The sequence below is a fragment of the Hemiscyllium ocellatum genome, chromosome 7 (assembly GCF_020745735.1).
Source record: "Hemiscyllium ocellatum isolate sHemOce1 chromosome 7, sHemOce1.pat.X.cur, whole genome shotgun sequence".
NCBI classification, from domain to species: domain Eukaryota; kingdom Metazoa; phylum Chordata; class Chondrichthyes; order Orectolobiformes; family Hemiscylliidae; genus Hemiscyllium; species Hemiscyllium ocellatum.
The window spans coordinates 95,621,222-95,637,390 of NC_083407.1; the positions used below are offsets into that span (position 1 = coordinate 95,621,222).

Sequence of the window (16,169 nt, forward strand, 5' to 3'; positions counted from 1 at the left end):
GGGTGAAGAGTCACTTTTTTTTTGCAGTCAAATACTAGGGGGTAAAGGATTAAGGTAAGAAGGAAATGTTTAAGGGCAATGTACAAGGTACATTTTTTATGCAGAGGGTGGTAGGTGTTTGAAACACTCTGCCAGAGGAGGTGGTAAAAGCAAAGACAATAGCAATGTTGAAGAGGCATTTAGGCAGACACATGAACAGGCAGGGAATAGAGGGATGCAGACGATGTGCAGATAGATGGGATTAGTTTAGAATGGCAAAGTTGGTGCAGATATGGTGGGCCAAAGGGCCTGTTCCTGTGCTGTACTGTTCTACGTTCCATATCAATATAACCAGTAACTCGTGCTTAACATGCAATAAACTACTCTTGTTCAACACAGATCATCTTTTAGTTAGATCAGTCAGTAATTTTCCCCTACCACACTGAATCAAGCAGGTTGTGTAGATTACAGCACTAAAGAAAATGGTGGCCGCAAACATACCTCATGGTGAGGTGCAAACTTAATTTGACTGCATGTCCAACAAGGTGATCAACAGGGCAGATTTCACTTGGCTGTCATATACAAGGTTTATGAGCGTCTTCAGACTCAGCTTTTAGTCATCTGTTCAGGCGGGTCAGCAGCAAGGAAGAGTTGAATCTTTAAGGACCTTACAAAAGAAACCGTTGTGGCAAGATTCAACAAGGAAGACTCTACAATCAATGGTAAAAGCATTTCAAATCTGGTAAGAGACACACTGCATCAGACGATTTTGAACTCTCTGGAAAAAAGGAATTAGTTCTCCAAAGCTGATACAGACTGCATCGTGATAATAGTCTGTAGGAACAGTCCTGAGTCAAGGTTGAGCCAGAAAACAAATGGATATCAATGACTCCATGAATAAAGTTTGATTGCCATAAAAAAGCAGTGCAGTATTGTAGACTGGGAAAATAAAAGGGAAGCGCTTCTACCTCAGATTGACATTGCCATCACATTGGGTGGGTCACCAAGTACTGTTATGGCATGGGGAGAACCCTGTCTGTTAATTTTAAACTAGCAACACAGGAAAGATTTATCCCATGCAGTAATCTGTGAAAATTCAAGAGGCCAAGATCTATTTAAAAGTAAAAATTAACAACTTTTTGAAATAAAGTATAACGGAGAACAATTAACTAATAACTATATACTACTCATGATTTGGAGATGCCAGTGTCGGACTGGGGTGGACAAAGTTAAAAATCACACAACACCAGGTTATAGTCCAACAGATTTAATTGGAAGCACTAACATTTGGAGCACTGCATCAGGTGGTTGTCACCTGATGCAGTGCTCCAAAAGCTAGTGCTTTCAATTAAACCTGATGGACTATAACCTGGTGTTGTGTGATTTTTAGCTAAATACAACTTCTTTCTCTACCTATCTTTTACTTTCCCTTCTATAATACTAGTCTGATAAACCACCCGAGTAAGTTTAACCAAAAAATTCAAAACCAGCCAGCTGTCATATCTTCCTCTGTAAATTTTCTCTCCAGGTCTGAGTCGATGTTTTTTCTCTGTGCAATCTCCTTCACTCAACAGGTACCGCTCAGAGAGTTCTTACTAGCAGCCTACATCTGTTGGTCTTTTGGCCGTTCTCCCTCAACTGTTCAAATTTTCCCACTCTTATACTCCCCCAAAGCATCAGATTGTGTCAGTGGCTTTTAATATCGCCAGTTTACTAAACTCAATCTTGATTGGAACTTGGCTTTTTTGGGGGGTATACTTTAAACTGATTGGCCTAATTCAAATCTGTTTTTATCTCCAGGCAACCAGCTACCTTGGCTGCTGGACCACATGTTACATTGTATCTTATTGAGAACACTTAATGCTGTCAGGTAGTTCTGCTAGCTTCTAACTTTCTTAAAGGTACAGTACACCCACATCTTCATAAAACATACCCCCTTCAGAAAAAAATGAACCATCATAATGAAAAGACAGCTTCATTTTTTTCTTCTATTGTTTAAACACATTACCCTCACATACCGATGACCTTAATCTGTTCACTTTAACTTCTTCCTATATAACTGTAAGTATGTATATAATATTAAATAAATACAAAACTCATCTAAACTTTATCAGTTAAATCTATGATAATACATCTGCGATTACATTCTTATGATCCGCAATATGTATGACTTTTAAATTAAAAGTCTGTAACATAAGACTCCAACGAAATAGTCTCATATTCCTGTCTTTAAAGTGTTCTAAGAATGTAAGATGATTGCGATCCGTGTATGCAAGCTTCTCCGACATATTGTTCACGACATTCACATTAAAATGTTGTAAGGCCAGTACCAAACTCAATAGTTCTTTCTTGATAGTGGAATATTTCCTCTGGTGGACGTTGATCTTCTTTGAAAAGTAACCAACTGGCAGTTCAATCCCATCCTCATCTTCCTGTAGGAGTACAGCTTCAACGCCTATGTCACTAGCATCAATGGCGACTTTAAAAGGTTTTGAAAAGTTTGGTGTAGCTAAAACTGGTGGTTAATATCAATTTCAAATGGTCAAATGCCTCCTGCCATTGCTCTGTCCACCCAATCTTTGTGTTCTTCTTCAGCAAGTTGGCTAATGGTGCACTAGACTGCTGAAGTTTGGAACAAACTTCCCATAGAATCTGCTGAGTCCTAAGAATTGAAGCACCTCTTTCTTCAAGATTGGTTGTGGAAATTCCTATTTTATTTAAGTTTTATTCCTTACATTTTTATTTAAGTTTATCACCAGTTTTGCTTCTCGCAGTCTTCAAAGAGCTCTGCCAACTGTACCATGTGATCTTTTCAGGACTTACTAAAGATCATTACATCGTCCAAACAGACTGCACAGTTTGTTAATCCAGCCACAACTCTGTTCATGAGTCTTTGGAATGTGGCAGGTGCATTCTTCATTCCAAAGAGCATCACCTTAAACTGATATAGCCATTTGGTGTCACAAACACAGAAATTTCTTTCACCATCTCTGATAAAGGTACCTGCCTGTAACCACGCATTAAGTCCAACTTGGTGATGCAACTGGCTTGTCCGACTTTCTCAATATAGTCTTCCAATCTAGGAATTGGATATGAGTCCGATTTTGTAACGGCATGACCTTCCATAATCCCCACAAAATTGTAGAGTCCCATCCAATTTGGGAACTAAGACAATCGGCGAACTCCACTCACTCTGGCTTGCTTTGATGATGTCCTCATTGAGCATGGCCTCCACCTTCATCTGGACCTGTCTGGCTTTGAAAGGATTAAGCCAGTAGGGGTTTTGTTTTATCGGAGCAGGATCCCCTATGTCTACTCACGTACATTAGCATTAGTCCACCCCAACTGATTATTACATATGTCCATATACTGCAGTAACAAATCTTTCAACTGCATTCTATGCTCCTGAGACAGATAGCTTACTAACCTATCCCATTCTTCAAAGACTTCTTCATTTCTAAATCTATTTTGAGGCACATTAAAATCCACATCATCTGGATTTGATTCCTCATTCTGCGCTGCAGTAACTAACATGTTTCAACATGTTCACATGACATAGCCGATACCCTTTTCTCTATCTGGCATTTTTACGAGATAATTCACCTGAATCAACTTTTTCTCAATTTGATAGGAACAAATAAACCTGGCTTTGAAGGGATCTCCTATCACTGGTAATGGTACTAACGCGTCATCCCAATGGGGAAATGTCCAAGTCTCAGAGCTTTTATCTGCCATCTGTTTCATTCCATACTGTGCCCTCTTTAGGTGCTGTTTAGCTAACTCACCTACTCGATTTCATCTCTCCCTCGCCTCAGATACATAATTGAAGTGTGAGATCTCTAACTTTGGTGCTGGCAATTTTTCTTTAATTAGTTTCACTTCATGCCCAAATATTAACTCAAAGGGAGTGAACTGAGTAGATTAGTTTGGGGTATCTCTAATGGCAAACAATACAAATGGGATACCTTTATCCCAATCATTTGGGTAATCCTGACAGTATGTTCTCAAAATGGACTTCAAGGTCTGATGCCACCTTTCTAAAGCTCCCTGGGATTCAGGATGATACGCACTGTATTTGAAGTGCTGGATATCTAAGCTATCCATAACCTCCTTAAACAGCCTAGCAGTAAAATGTGACCCTTGGTCTGACTGAATCTCTCTGCATAGCCCATACCATGTAAAGGAAGCTACCACCTTTTTTGCCTTGATACTCCATAATGGAATTGCCTCCGGAAATCTGGTAGACACATCTTTATGGTTAACAAGTACTGATTCCCAATTTTAGTTCTCAGGAGGGGATCTACACAATCAATTATAAACCACGTGAAAGGTTCTTCAAATGGGGGAATTGGCAACAGAAGTCCATCTATCCCACAAATTTCCACACTCTCGGGTAACAGATCAGAAAGAATGCATATTCACTCATCCATTACTATCAGCAATTGGTTAGATCCTGTATCTCTCAAAATTATAATCTTGTGTCCTTCTCCCCCTGTTCTTCCTGAGTAAACTTTACCCATGCAGGTGAATTCTTTGTAGAGATCAAGTACTAACTCCATACCCAGCCCCTGCCGAGGCTGTGCACCCTCCTGCAGCTCCTTGGCTCTTCTTGGCATTTCCTTTACTACCTTCACTAATGCCACCGGCTAAGCTGTTTTTTTTAACCACATCTTTTCCCACAGCACCTTTCTTTAACGACCAGCACTGTGACTTTACATGTCCCACTTTACCACAGTGGATACACCTGAGGCCTTTCACCTCCTTTCCACTCTCTTCGACTTATTTTTTATTCTGTGGTAAATTCTTACCAGTGTTCTCTACTCTTGGTTTCATAGTGTAGGATCTCCCCTTCTCCCAACTTCTATCCCTCACAGGATGAAATTCTGGCCAAAAGTTTGTCTTATGCACAAACATGCGAATTCTTCTGCCCTTCTCACTTCCTGAACTTTCTGTTCCTCCATGTGAATTCTTACCATCTCTGGAAGTGAGTTTTTAAACTCCTCCAGCAGAATAATCTTTTGTAGAGCCTCAAAAGTCTTATCTATTTTAAAACACGCACCTATCGATCAAAATGACTATGGTTAATTCTTTTAAACTCAACATAAGTCTGACCTGGTTCCTTCTTTGTGTTTCTGAACTGCTGTCTATACACTTCTGGTACCAATTCATAAGCACTCAAAATAGCCTGTTTAACCTCTTCATAATCTCTTGACCCCTCACCTGACAGCGTGGCAAATACCTCACTAGCTCTGCTTACCAGTTTCGTCTGAACTAGCATTACCCATAAATGCTCAGACCACTCCATCTGCCTAATCAATTTTTCAAATGAAATAAAGAAGGCTTCAACATCTTCCTTATCAAAATGTGGCAGAGTTTTGACATATTTGTATATATCACTACCTTCTCTTTTAATCTCCATCCTGTTAACCTGACTTTGCTGATTAAGTCGCAATTTCTCAAGTTCAAGTTCTCTCTTTTTGTCTTTCCCTTTCTTCTCTCTCTTTTTCTCTCTCTCTTTGCTCAGCTAAGAACTGTCTCTCTCTTTTCCCCTCTCTCTCTTTTAACTCTCTTTCTTCCCTTTTTCTTTCTTTGTTGATCTTCTAACTCCATTTTCTTCAATTGTAATTTAAGTTTTTCTACCTCTACTGAACGTGTCTGTTTCTCTGACACACCTAAGTGTTTGAGTAATGCGCTTACAATTTTAGCTTTACTTTTGTCCTTGGTTAAACCCAAATCTAATTTCTTCGCTAATTTTAAAACTATGACCTGTTTCTTTCCTTCTAAACTTTCTTGGCAAATTTGAGAATCATCTTCAAATCCAAGAACCTCTTTAGCAATTTTAAGAGCCATTTCTCTCACTTTTAATTTAATCAATTACAAGTCACAGAAATTAAATAAATTGCCTCACCTATGTTTTATTTAATGGTCTAGGGCACTAACCTGCAAGTGTTTAAATCTGCTGGAATTTTTCATACCCAAAATCGATTCAAACCTGTCTAACCAGTTAAAATCTTAAATCCAAGACCCAAAGCGTTCAAACCGTAGACAAATGCCCCCAAACCGTTCAAATGCCAGACAAGCCCCCAAACAGTTATGACACAGGTTAAAACCATAAGACCATAAGACATAGGAGTGGAAGTAAGGCCATTTGGCCCATCGAGTCCACTCCGCCATTCAATCATGGCTGATTGGCATTTCAACTCCACTTACCAGCGTTCTCCCCGTAGCCCTTAATTCCTCGAGACAAAACCCCTCTGTTAACTGTAAACCAAGAAACAGAAAAGATTTATCCTATGCAGTAATCTGTGAAAATTTGAGAGGCAAAGAACTATTTAAAGTAAAAATTAAGAACTTTAAGAAATAAAGTATAACAGAAAATAATTAACTAACAATTATATACAACTCCTTTCTCTATCTTTTACTTACTGTTCTATAATACTAGTCCAATAAAACCCCCGAGTAAGATTTACCAAAAATATTCAAATTTCAAAACCAGCCGGCTGTCATATCTTCCTCTGTAGATTTTCTCTCCAGGTCTGAGTCGATGTTTTTTTCTCTGTGCAAACTCCTTCTTTTGACAGGTATCTCTCAGAGAGTTCTGACTGGCAGCCTACATCTGTTGGTCTTTTGGCAGTTCTCCCTCAACTGTTCAATGTTTCCTGGTCTCCTACCCTCCTACCCGCATCGGATTGTGTCATTGGCTTTTCATTTGTCAATATTCAAAATTCAAACTTGATTGGAGTTTTTTTGGGGGGTATAATTTAAACTGATTGCCCTAATTTGAATGTGTTTTTGTCTCCAGGCAACCACTCCAGTTGCTACTAGCTACTCTAGTTGTTGGACCAAAAGGTTACATTACACCTTGTCCAGAACACTTGATGCTGTCAGGTAGTTCTGCTAGCTTTTAATTCTCTTAAAGGTACAGTACCTCTTACACCTTCATAACTCATATAGAAAAGGAAATCAAGAACCATATGGGCAAGTTAAATCAAGGTTGCAGACTTGGGGACATTGCAAAGACAGAATGAAACTGAAAAAGGAGACATGTTAGGTAGCTAAGAGGCCTTGGTTTAATGGAAGAGGGAAGGTAAGAGACTTGAAAGGCAGGAGATCCTTCATTAAAACCACTTGTTTAAACCACAGGATGTGTGAATATTGCAGGAAAACTGAAAGAAATGTTGAATATTACAGCAAGAACCTTCTGTGTGAAAAAAGCAACCTTCATCGCTTTAAGCTGTAAATAGCAGGAATAATTTAGTAAAACAGTGATTAAAGTGTATTAATTCAGTAAAGCCTTTATGGAAACAGAAATCATTAATAAAGGCTGCAAATAGCAAGATTCACCCAGTGAAGCCATGAGAAAGACAGATTCGACCATGTTATGGAGTCATAGAGATATACAGCACAGAAATAGACACTTTGGTCGAACTCGTCCATGCTGACCAGATATCCTAGATAAATCTAGTCCCGTTTGCCAGCACTTGGCCCATATCCCTCTAAACCCTTCCTACTCATATATCCATCCAGATGCCTTTTAAATGTTGTAATTGTATCAGCCTCCCCACTTCCTCATTCAATACACACACCACCCTCTGCGTGAAAAAGTTATCCCTTAGATCCCTTTTAAATCGTTCCTTTCTCACCTCAAACCTATGGCCTCTAGTTTTGCACTTTCCAACCCCAGGGAAAGGCCCTTGACTATTTATTCTATTCATGCTCATCATGTTTTTATAAGCCTCTATAAGGTCACCTCAGCCTCCGATTCTCCAGGGAAATTAGTCACTAAATGTGGGAATCTCCAGTACAACAGCATAAAGCAAAAGCATTGATTTTGAATGTTGAAAATGTCAAATTAGGCAAACATTACAACAGAAATAATATTGTCAGGATGATTTATTTCCAGAAATGGACCAAATAAAATGCAGAATCAGACATTTTTGGAGAAAATAATATATAAAATACAGAATAGCTTCCGAATTTGATTTTAAATCAGAATCTGACAAATAAATAGAGTTCTCCTTACAATTGGAAGTAAAACAGATTAACTTATAGCTTGCCAACAGTTAAGGAAACAATGAACATTTTTGAAAATGTACTGATAGCCCTTGACAACTACTTTAATTTCAGCAGAAATAAAATTCTTGTAAGAGCAGGATGTAATAGAAGAGTTCAGCATCCAGAGAATCCATGGATAATTTCATCAGTGATTAGCAGAAAAAATGTGACTATGGTGACGTAAAGTGTTATAAGAACCAAACTTGCTGTCAGAATTGCTGATGGATCTGTGTTAGATTTATTGTATGACGAAGAACTGACTCTTAAGAGAATCATTTGGATGCAGTTTGAAGACCTTCAGTCTGTAGGAGTTTTAAAATCATCAAGACTTCTTGACATCTGCCAATCTCATAGCCACTATCATTTAGGATAAGGGCAGCAGATACATGGGAGCACCGCCACCTACAAGTAACCCTTCAAGCCACACACCATCCAGACTTGGAAATATATCACTGTATTTTCTGTGTCACTGGGTGAAAATCCTGGCAATTCCCCCACTCCCCACCTCCTCATCAGCATTGTGGGAGTATCTATGGCCAGTGGACTCCTGTGGTTCAAGGCAGCAGCTCACCACTACCTTCTCAAGGGCAACTAGAATGGGCAATAAATGCTGGCTCAGCCAGCGACACCCAATTAATTTATAAAATGCTGCAGGTTCCCTAATGATCTTGCCATGTGTCAATTTGTCATATATCTGGTATAAGAACCCTCCTAAACTTTTTAATACATTGGACATTCTACTTTGTAAAATTTCTCCAGCTGAAGTGATCCTGAGTGAAAGTCTGCTGAAACAAAATCTCCCAAATGGAATGATAAATATCATAAGCAGTCTTGATTGTTAATTTAGTGGCACATGCCAGAATCCATTGTTGACATTATGTTTGGTATTAAGCAATTTGGCTAAACTCTCATTGACTGTTGACATAGAATGGATTTGCCTAGCTATAATTTTGTTGAGTTATGTTCAGTCAACACATATTCTGATGGAGCCATTGAGTTTGGATACAATAACCACACGCAGTATTATTTAGGAGTCTGAGCCATGTGATCTTGATGGTACTTCAGCAAAATTGGACAAGACAAGGCCTATCTCCACATCAAGAGCACTTCATTTAATTTTTTATGCTTTTACTAACTAGCAAGGTGAGTTTCTTGCTCAGCAATGACAAGTTGCCAATTAAGGAGGATTATAACTTGTTAAGTGCCTTGTTAACAGATCAACTCATCGAATTGATAATCAGCATTCCATCCTTACCAAAGTTGCCAAACAAGCTAGACAATGAGAATTCTCAATGTAGAAATCATTTCAGGTAACTGGTAACTTGATCTTGCTGCTTGCTCCAAAATGGGTACCATGCTCCTGGAATAAGAGAAAGGCAGGTATTAAAGGAAATGAATGTTATTTTTGGTGCTGGTGAGGAAGTATCCTGAGCAAGTGAATAGGCAACAAAGGGCATGCAGGGTCAGTGCTGTCAGGTTTTGCAGTGGGTGATAGCAAGTGAAGGAAGATGTTACAAGTAATAGTGAGAGCAGGAGAGCATGAGACTTGGTGAGAGGTGGTCCCATGACAGTGTAGCATTCAGTGAACTATTCCAAATTCATTGGATTTCAGGACAGTTCCAGCAGATTGGAAAACTACTCAAGTGACACCTCCCTTCAAGAAGGGAAGGAGATAGAAAACAGGAAACTGTAGACCAGTTAGCCTGATGTCTGTTGTTGGGAAAATGCTGGAGTCCATCATTTAAACATGAAATAGTAGGACATTTCAGAAACTTAACAAAATCAAACAGAGTTAACACTGTTTTGTGAAACATATTATATTTGGCAAATGTACTCGGTGTACAAAGCAGAGATGATAAAGGAAACTGGTAGATGCAGTAAACTGGATTCCCAGCAGGCATCCAATAAGAAAGGTTATTGCCAAAGATTGCATGTATTAGTATAGATTGATGATTGGTTAACACACAGACAACAGATAGTTGGGAGTAATGGGTTTTTTTTTCAGGTTAGAAATATGTGGAGTGCCACAATAAGACCCAAGGCATCAATTTTTTAAGATCTATCTAATGACTTGGAAGAGGGGCAGAGTGTAATGTATTGATATCTTCTGATGTTATTAAAAATAGGTGGGAAGACATGTTGTGATGAGGGTATAAGGATTCTGTAACGATATAAATCAGTTGAGTTGAAAAAAAAGTTGGCAAGTATAGGAAAATGTTGGATCATGCACTTTGGCAGGAAAAATAAAATGACAGACTAGTACTTAAATGCAGAGAGATTCCTAAAAGTGCATAACAAAGAGATATGGGTGTTCTTGTGCATGGAACTCAAGACGTTAGCATACAGGTACAGCAAGTAATTATGAAGACAAATGGAATTTTGGTCATTGTTGCTAGGTGATTGGAGTTTAAAAAAAGAGAAAGTTTTGCTACAACTATAAGGAGTGTTGATGAGGCTGCATCTGTCTTTTCTTTGTCTTGGATCTATCTAGTAATTACTGGTAGAGAGTACGCCACCATAGTGTATCTGTGGAAGAGGCACTGTTCTTAGATAATAAGAAAGTTTATTGCATGATATCAATTAGTACAACTAAATTGAATCAGGCACAATTACTAAGACCTCAGCACTGGTACTGATATATCCGTCCACTCCAAAAGTTACAACAGAACTACCCATACTACCCAAAGACTGTGTGTGACATCAGTAGAATGGGTGAAGCTCAATAGAACAAGAACATCATGTGCTTGTCATAGCCAAAGGTATGACAGAAATCCCAAAGAAAGTTGCATTATTTTATGTATTTCTATGTTTAAATTTGTTTCTCTTAAAAATGGACCAACTTTCTGGACTTTACAAATGATTAAGGCTGACCACATGATCATATTTGTAGAAGTTCCTGTAGTCTCTATTTTGTTTAGATATACCAGTTAAAGTTGTCACAAAGGGCTTGGAGACGCGCTATCTACTTCCAGCCAGCCTAGACCAGTGAGAAAAACATCAAGGCCAAATGTGCTAAATGAGCACAAAGGCTTTTACAATTACCTCATCACCACATAATGTAAATTTTAATGGATAAGGCAGACCTGTTGTGTTAGTTTAACAACCTACCAACTAGCCCACTGAGGTGGGCCATCAGCAGCCAAAATGCTTCTCTTTGGCACATGACTGAAAATGGAATTTGTTGAATTTCAAGTACACCTTTCTGGGATTCTAGGTCAGTTGCTGATTGACCATCAAAGGGAAAACAGGATTCCAGACTGAGTTTGCAGCCTGCCCTGGATCTCCATGTCCTCAAGTTGCTCTCTGATAAAATGGCCACTACTTGCTAGGCTAGAAGGAGACCCCTGCTGGTTCGTTGGCCAAGGAAACTATTATTGGACACTGGTCTCCAGGAAGTTGTGACTCACATGAAATTATTTTTAAATCTCTGAATTTATCAAAACTTGTAGTTTCTAACCCATCTCCTCTCATGACTTCCTTAATTTCCTCTGTGTGTGTGTGTATGTGCGTGGGATGAAGTAGTGAAGAAATTTCCCTGTGTTTTGTTAATAAATCCTATCTTTGATTTCATCTTAAATGTTGTTGTTGCAGCTTCATGTCAAAAATAAGAATTGAAAAATCAGGGTTTGGGGAATACGTTTTGGTCTACCTTATTAAAGGACATGATTAAGGAAAGAAAAGGAATAAATCAAATAATAACCCACTATCTTGGAATTAAGAGATGAAATGCAATCGTAAATCAAATTTACCCCTATTCCCTCTTTGTCCTCATAATCTTTCAGCACCATTATCTTACACAACTGTGCACAAACCTGTTAATCCATCTTTATAGGTATGGAGCACAACAATGGACATACAGTTAGCAGTATCTCTGCCCTACACTTCATTTCCTCCCAGAATCCATCTCCTTTGCTTCCTTCATACCCAGTGACCTGTATTTCACATTGGGCTGTCTTTTCTTCATTTCCTCCATGGAATAATGAACAAATGCTTGCCAGCTAATAAGTGGTTCAGTGGTAATTTAGTTATTCAAGAAGTGGTAAAGAAATATTATTACAGGTGCGGTTTCCTTTGCGACTGAAGCACAGAACAAATTCAGAAGTATAAGCATCTTCCACCTTGATTTGATTTTCTTGTTGTTCTATTTTAAAAATAGCAATTAACACTTTGGTGTGCCATAACACATCTGAACAGATTGATTTTAAAAATCATGATAAAAGGAACCAAAGACTATCTCCTAATGGTTCTATGATTAAATGCACTACATAATGTTGAACAGCTTTAATCATTGATGTGCTGAATAATGTTTTGTCAGTGGAATAGTAGTGCAGCAACTATAGAATCAGAGTGAATACATTTCAGAAGGAGATCATTCCTTTGGGAAAGTTTGTGCAGAACTTCTCCAAGCACGATTCAACTCGCTTTTCTTCCCAGCCTTTTCCTCATAGATCTGCAAATCTCTCCTGTTCAAGTAATTATCCATTCCTTTTTGAAAGCCAAATTGACTCAGTCTCTGCCATATTCTCAAGCACCCCAATTTTGCCAAATTATCCATGTAATTAAGGCCTTTTAACCAATCTTGGTGTGAATTTTTGATGCACCCCCTCCGATGCCTTCACATCCTTCCATACATGCAGTACCTAGAACTGGACAAAAAACCCGAGCTGGGAATAAACCAGTGTTTTATAAATGTTCAGTGTAACTTGCTTTCATATTCTATATTTTTATTTATTAGGCCCAATACCATGAATGCCTTGATAACTGCCTTCTTAATCTGCCCTGCTATCTTCAATAATCCTTGTGCAAATATACCCAAGTTGTTCCACTTCTGTGCCCTCTTTAGAGTTTTTAGATTGTTTTTTTTCTTGTTCTTCCTACTTCAATCAATCATTTCATTTCGCTAGCAACAGATTGTTGATTGGTTTGTGCAAATGACCAGCAGTAGATGCTGGAAGTCGTTCGAATGACAACAGCTTGGATGTTTACAATAGATGATAAGAAGCATCTGGATCGCTGAAAGATCAAATTCTGTGTGCCCTCTCTCTTTAGTAAAAGTACCCGAAGCCTGAAGAAAGCCAGTCACTTTTTCCCACCTGTTGCTGTAAGGTGCATCTTTAACCAGTAAGTAAGAAACTTTATAATTACAGTAACAATTACTCTGTGCCTCTTTAAAAGAAGTGAAAAACCTGGGAAAAAAGAAATGAAAGAACAGGAGGTCATGGCAAGCAAAAGGAAGATCTCATCGAATCCTGCGGACTGGTGCTATTGAACTCTTCCTTGTTTTTCTTCTCTCTACCCGTGATACCAATTTTATTCTTGTCTATCTGTCAATATGAATGTGGAGGGGTTTAAAAGAGGGTTAGAGTTGTATCGAGTAGAGGTATATGTTGATCGATCGTAGTTTTGTATACTTGTGACTACTGTTTATTTATTCATAATGAACAGCAGCTGTTATTAAATGCAAGAACCTGGTCGGTGTTTTCTGTTAACCTAGTTCCATTAGACAAATGGAAATTGGGAACAATGCAGACTTTGATCAAATCATTAACTTTGTGAGTGGTGAGGTTTCAAGAACCAGCACATGTTCCCAAGTAGGTAGTACATTGAGTACAATTGAACTGCCCTCTGCCTCTGCAGATTACAAACAATGGCAAGAATCTTAGTACCCTCATTATTTGACAAATGGCGTCAATGGGGAACAAGACGAATAGGTGAGCTCTTGTGAAGACAGCATCAGTGATATCTTGGATACATTTATGAGTTATGGTCTGTAAAATACCACAGAAGTCCTCAGTATCTACCTGAAGTGATCCTCTGGCAAAGAAATTAAGAGCAGCCGTTATCTTTAGGGTTCCTGGGATGGGATCACCACCCAGTTCTTATAAGTACAGGACCTCACACAGCAGCTGGCACAGGTGTAAAATGTTATTGTGAGTTATCCTTTATTTCTTGCTGCACTGGCTCTCAGTTATTTTCAGATAGCTGCACCAAACTGAGTAAATCGTGTTCAGTATCAGAGCTCTCTTCCTCTGTGGTTGATCTTGATCTACTGCTTCTTCCTCTGAAGGATATGCAAGGAGCAATGGTGTCTGCTTTGTTGCAAACTGAATTGGCTGAGCTGTGTTCTGTGAAGGATCTTTTGCAGTTTTACAACTACAGAACTAACCATTGCCATTCTTTCTTAACTTGCAGTAGATCTGTGTCAACAGTAAGAGAAAGAACATAGACTAAGTAAGAGGACATCTTCATCTCCGTCATCCTTCTCCGAGAATCTTCAGTTTATGACCTTACAAGGGGTAGTGTTACACCTGGACAAGGCCCCAAACAAGGCTTCCATTCAATTCTGTGTATGTTGAGACAACAGCACTACACCAAGACCCTCACAGGATCTAGCAGGCAGTTACTACGATAAGATTTCCTTTCAGTCTGACAATACTCATGCCCATGCACATAATCAATCCTGACCTTATGTAAGGTGGCCCAAGAAAGTGTTCATTTGGCTTTGGCATAAAGGAGCTGCTGGAGGCAATCGAACATAGAACTGTACACCACAGGAACAGCCCTTCGGCCATGATGTTCTGCCAAACATGACGCCAAACCAAACTAATCCCTTCCGCCTGCCATTGGTCCATATCCCTCCATTCCTTGCATATTCATTTGCCTATCTAAAAGTCTCTCAAACGCTCCTATCATATCTGCCTCTACCACCAACCCAGACAGCATTTTTCAAACACCTACCACTCTCAAAAAAAACTTGCCCCTCACATCTCCTTTGAACTTTTCCCTCTCACCTTAAATGCATGCCCCTTAGTTTAAGACATTTCAACTCTGAGAAAAAGATTCTGATCGTTAACCCTACCTATTCATCTCATAATTTTATAAACTTCTATCAAGTCTCCCCTCAGCCTCCGCCGCTCCAGAGAAAACAACCCAGTAACCCAGTAAACCTCTTCTTTGCCCTCTCCAGAGCCTCCACATCCTTCCTGTAATGTGGCAACTTTAATTGAACACAATGCTCTAAGTATGACCTGACCAAATTCTTATAAAGCTGCAACATGACAGTGTGACTCTTGTACTCGATTCCCTGACCAATAAAGGCAAGCAGGCTGTATGTCTTCTTTTCCACCATATCTACTTGAGTCACCACTTTCAGGGAACTATGAACTTGAATCCCAAGATCCCTCAGTACATCAGTGCTGTTCAAGATCCTTCCAGTAACTGTATACAATATCGACTCATGAATGGCAGTGGACAATTAAACAACTAACAGGAGGAGGTAGCTCAATTAATATCCCATCTTCTGTGATAGGGTAGTCCAGTATATCACTGCAAAAGATCAGGCTGTAGCATTGACATCCAAGTTCAGCCAAAAGTGAACAATCCATCTCAGCCTCCTTCTGACATGTCCAGTACCATAAATGATAGTCTCCAATTCATTCGATTCACTTCATGTGATATCGAGACAAGAATGAAGACATTGAATACTGCAAGGTATGTGGGCTTTGAGAACATCCCAGCAGTCATACTGAAGATTTGTGGTTTCAGAATGAACTAGCCCTTAGGCACCCACAACACGGGCATCCACCCTGCAATATGGAAAATTACCAAGGTATGTCATGTCTACAAAATGCAAGACAAATCCATCCTGGCCAAAAACTGTTCCATCGGTTTATTCTTAGTCATCAGCAAAGTGATGGAAAAGGTTGTCAACAGTGCTAATATACTCAGCAATAACAGAACACTGTTTACCTGGATGTACCCATCTCCAACAATATTCAAGAAGCTTGATACCAGCCAGAGCGAAGCAACCCGATTGAATGGCAGCCATCAATCACCTTCAATATTAATTTCCTTCACCACCAATGCATTTTTGTAACAATGTGTATTTTGCAGTTGGTTCAGTACAGCAACTCAACCAGGCTCCTCTTTCAAACAACGCCTTCCAAACTAGCCATCTCTAACATCTCAAAGAACAAGACAACAGATGCAAACAAACACCACCAACTGCAAGTTCCCCTCAAAGTCACACAGCATTCCAACTTGAGATTATATTGCCATTCTATCACTATTACTGGGTTAAAATGTTGGAACTCCCTTCCTAACAGAACTGTAGGTGTACCTACATAACTTGGACT

The 16,169-nt window shown here is 39.1% G+C and overlaps 1 long non-coding RNA gene across 1 annotated transcript in view; it reads left to right on the plus strand.

Moving 5' to 3' along the window:
- Positions 1-14,304, plus strand: part of LOC132817559 (uncharacterized) — a 72,554-nt gene extending 58,250 nt beyond the window's left edge. The window contains exons 3-4 of the long non-coding RNA XR_009644892.1: positions 13,084-13,155; positions 14,227-14,304. This is a non-coding gene — a long non-coding RNA (uncharacterized LOC132817559). The remainder of the gene's footprint in view (positions 1-13,083; positions 13,156-14,226) is intronic.
- Positions 14,305-16,169: the final 1,865 nt, after the last annotated feature.